Raw genomic sequence first — 4,932 nt, forward strand, 5'->3', positions numbered from 1 at the left:
AGTGGGCACGCTCACATATCTAGAGTAAATTCCTATGGCAAGCTGTTTTACACCTAATGCCATAGTGACTCGGGCTGCGGAGTGAGCGGGTTTTTCCCTGTCTCTACTCCTGCACTGCATTAATTAGGGCACGTACATTGATTTGGCGCTTACGCTTCCAACTCTTGTTCATGTGACTGTTTTTAAGCACGGACTCCACAGCTGACATTTGCCGTGCGCTATGGTTTTTGGCGCTTCATGCTACCAAACACTAGTCTGCCCGGCTAATAATTATTATTCTTTCAGCTCCACTGCTGTTTTGAGCTGGAACAAATAGTGGACTCTGTGCTATGAGCTGGCTCTCTAGAGTTTTGCAACACACATTTGTTGTGCAACACGATTTTTGGCACTTCAGGCTACCAACACTATTTGCATAACTAATAATTATTCTTCTCATCCCAACTGAGATGCACTGAGCTGAGCTACTGTGTGAATGATTTCACGTTTAAGAGTATCTCTTATTGCAAGCTATTAATGCTCACCATGGTCAGCCTACTTCATGTGATTGATGCGGCGCTTTTGCTACCAACACTCGCTTCACATGACTGGCTGCATTATGTGACTGCAGCATACATTATTGTGCACTAGAGATGTTGGGTGCTTCATGCTACCAAGCAGTGGGTTGCATGACTAATTACTCTGTTCTTTTCAGCTTCTCTGTTGCATTGAGCTGAAACTGTGTATGAATGTGGGCAACCTACAAGTGTGTTTGCCTCTCTATCAGCTGTTCCGCCGTTTGTTGCGTTCGGACTGATTTTGACCGTTCTTCGTGCCTTAGCTTTGGAGATCGAGAGGATAGCCCTAAAGCCATTGGTGCAGGGTCTATATTGACATCCAAGTCCCCACTCTGTGGTTGGTGCTGGCCTAATTACTCTGTTCTTTTCAGCTCCGCTGTTGCATTGAGCTGGACCCGTGTATGAATGTGGGCAACCTACAAGTGAGTTTGCCTCTCTATCAGCTGTTCCGCCGCTTGTTGTGTTTCGGACTGATTTTGACCGTTCCTTTGGAGATCGAGAGGATAGCCCTAAAGCCATTGGTGCAGGGTCTATGTTGACATCCATGTCCCCACTCTATGGTTGGTGCTGGCATGCCTGATTTTAGTATCCGTTTCTGTTTCAGAGGTTTTTCCCGCAACTCAGGTGTCTCGGGGCCTCATGAGGGAGGATCAGGCTGTCGTATAGTTACACCATCCAGCTTCTATGGGTTGGATTTGCGTCACCTAACCTTGTGCTTGGAGTAAGCAATTTCAAGATGCTGACGCAGAAGTTCGTCCTGTTTCTATCTGAACCGGAGATTGGTTTGTGACCATCGATCTAAGTATGGGTACTTCTGCATCCAGATCGTCAAGAGACACAGGAAGTTCCTCAGGTTTGCTTTTGGAATAAAGCTTGGCAATACTGTATTCTTCCATTGAACTGGCCTCGAACGCAAGGTGAATGAATGGATGTGTCTCTGGCCCTGTTGTGGCAGAGTGTCTGAGTTTTGAGTTACCTTGACGACTGGCTGATATTAGCTCAATCACACAAACTTTTTGGAGCAGCATTTCTGGCACTCAAACGGTTCTTACCCAATTGAGTGGTTGTCACATTAGGTCAAGGACTGACAACACGGCTGTGGTCTCATACATGGATTGTCAGAGAGGATTACGCTCTCGCCCCCTGTGCAGGAGGCTGGAGAATGGAGATTGCACCCTCAGGTGGCGAGTCTCATATGACAGAGGTCCGGCCGAGCAGAAGTTGATTTGTTTGCTTAGAGCATGCACATTGCCCGCTCTGGTTTCCTTGTCTCCTCTGTCGCCTCTGGGTGTGGACGCTCTAGCCCAAGAATGGCCAGGACCAGTCTTATGCCTTCCAGTCGACCCGTTTGCTCCCAAACGATTCTGTTCAGTGTAAGGTTGGTCAGAGTGAACGTCTGTTGTTGGTGGTGCCGTTTTGGCCCACTCATACATGGTTCTCAGAATTGGTCAGTCTGTTAGCCAACCCCCTTGGGAGGTTCCCCTCAGACACGACCTGCTGACTCAGGCTCGGGGCATGATTTGGACATCCCCATCAGGATTTTTGGAACTAATGGGTGTGACCCCTGAGCAGAGTTGCCAGTCTTTGCCTTTCCGTCGACCCGTTTGCTCCCAAACGATTATTTTCAGAGTAAGGTTGGCCAGAGTGAACATCTGTTGTTGGTGGTGCCGTTTTGCCCACTCGCACGTGGTTCTCAGAATTGGTCAGTCTGTTAGCCAACCCCCTTGGGAGGTTCCCCTCAGACACGACCTGCTGACTCAGGCTCGGGGCATGATTTGGACATCCCCATCAGGATTTTTGGAACTAATGGGTGTGACCCCTGAGCAGAGTTGTAATGTGTTCCGGTCTCTTAGCAGAGATTACCGACACTATTCTTAATTCTAGGGGTCCCTCCACGAGACGCTGTATGCCCTTAAGTGGACACAATCTGGACCCAGTCCATTACCCTGTAGGGACCTGCCACAGGTTTATGTGGCTGCCATATCTGCTGAGCATTACCCATAGAGGTGTTTCAGCGGGATGTCACCCTCTGGTTTCCCATTTCATGCAGGGACGAGACAGCTTAGGCCTTTCCGCCCAGCACAGATTCCTTTTTGGGACCTATTTTTCGGTTGAAAGGATTAGCAGGCCATCCATTTGAGCCGTTTAAGTCTGTCAGATAACTTTGAAACCTTAAGCTATATCTCTAGCCTATGAGGCGTGTGGTGTGACTTCGCCTCTAGAGGTGCATGCTCATTCTATGAGAGCAATGGCTTCTTCTCAGGCTCTCTTTAAAGGGCCTTTGATGGGAGATGTCTGTGCTGTGGCAGGTTAGTCCTTTCCTAACACTTTCATCAAGTTCTACATGTCTGGATGTGAGGATGGCTCTTGGCTCCCGGGTCTCTTCCGCTTGAGCAGACTCTTTCCTCGGTCTTCCAGCTATCTTAGGTACGTCAGGCGTGATGGTATAGCGTGATGGTATAGCGTTCCTATAGCGATGACGTCATCGCAGCATTGACGTGAACCTATGAGAGGGAACATCTCGGTTACGTATGTAACCTTGGTTCCCTGAATAGGGAACGAGATGCTGCGATGCTGGCCGTTCCGTACCTTCGATAGCACTTCCTTCGTCATAGTGTAAAATCTGATGAAATGATGATATGAGCATACGTGATGTATGCTCAGGGCGGTGCCAAGCGCTATTGGCCAATATATTGATGTGATGGTATAAGGGCTTCAGACATTTGTCACACTGGAGGTGTTCCCATAGCGATGACGTCATCGCAGCATCTCGTTCCCTATTCAGGGAACCAAGGTTACATACGTAACCGAGATGTTTCTCAGACATAAAATGATTTTGTATTGTATAATACATATAAAACATGCTTGTGTTTATGACTACAAAATCATGTTTTTTTTTATTATAGGAGTTATGAGTGGGCAATATTAGTGAGTTCTAATGTAATAATATAGTTGCTCCTGATATCAACATGCTAACAGATGTGTGTTTTGTTTTTTTGGTGACCAGATACCTTGAAGACTTCACTTCAAACTGTTTTTTTCTGAGAGTGCTGTACCAACATCAGAAGCTGTTCAACTACATTTGGCAGATATTCTGCACAAATATGGTAAAATAAGCTCCATGACTACTGATGATGGGGCTGTTTTTGTTTTCTTGAATCCATGGAAAGAAGCAGCAAACAGATTGGAAATTGGAAAAACCCTACCAGGTAGGGTTCCAACAGTTGAACAGGATCTGTTTCAGAAATGGCATTAAAGTGCTTGACTGTTCAAGTCTCAGTGTTTACATCAGTGTGCTCAATAATGTGTCTTTGGCCTTCACTGTGTATATTTTGATTATACTGTGTTGTAAATAAAATACAAATAATCAAAACCCCCATTATTTTAGTCTCCTCACACTCTTTCTTACCTGCCTCAGTTACAGTCACACTGATGGGCCATTAGGGGAGGGTCCTTTGTCTCTCAGGTGTGAATCATTAAATATTAATAGTCATTGTCACTCCCTCGCATACGGCCCTTCTAACACAAAACAAAAGTTAGATCAATATATTGTTTTTTTGTGAATGAGTGGGAAGGATGACTTTCACATCATTTTGTAGCAAAAAAATCTAGTCTACCACATCCAGTTCTCCAAAGTCTTGTGAACAAATGTTACTTAAACATTTTAGTTTTTCACTAACCACGCATAAACGATGTTTTCTCAAAAACACCAACAATGTACATACATGCTGATTACATATTATTGTAGCACAGTTTGTTCTGAATACAGTAATCAGACTTTAGCCATTAAAATGTTTTTACGATACTGAAAAAAGCACAAATGTCAGGGCATGTCAAAACTTCTCCAGGCCCCCAACACCCTCGGACCCCAGGGGGTTAAAGGGATACTCTCGTGAATGGCGGCGGAGGCTGACCCAGAAGAGAAGAAATCGTTGAATAAAGTCGTTATTTTTTATTTTCTTTGTGCACAAAAAGTATTCTCATAGCTTCATAACATTACGGTTGAATCACTGATGTCACATGGACTATTTTACTGATGTTCTTACTACCTTTCTGGGCCTGGGAATGTGTCAGTTGCGTTGCTGTCTATGCAGGGTCAGAAAGCTCTCGGATTTCTTAATTTGTGTTCCGAAGATGAACGTGAATAATTAATGACAGAATTTTCATTTTTGGGTGAACTATCCATTTAATACGTGTACAGTACTAAGCGGGGCAGGTGATGCCGTTGCCCTTCCGAACTCAACAGCACCAATGTAAATCTGTGGTGAAATACGGAAGTGCATGCGTGACCTGGGGCAAGTTCAAACTCAAACCGGTGTGCACCGTTTTGCTACGGTTTCCGGTTTGAACGACATGTTTCCTGGAAACGGTGTGCAAC

Source organism: Sinocyclocheilus anshuiensis, unplaced genomic scaffold (assembly GCF_001515605.1).
Source record: "Sinocyclocheilus anshuiensis isolate Anshui unplaced genomic scaffold, SAMN03320099.WGS_v1.1 scaffold2216, whole genome shotgun sequence".
In the NCBI taxonomy this organism is placed as follows: domain Eukaryota; kingdom Metazoa; phylum Chordata; class Actinopteri; order Cypriniformes; family Cyprinidae; genus Sinocyclocheilus; species Sinocyclocheilus anshuiensis.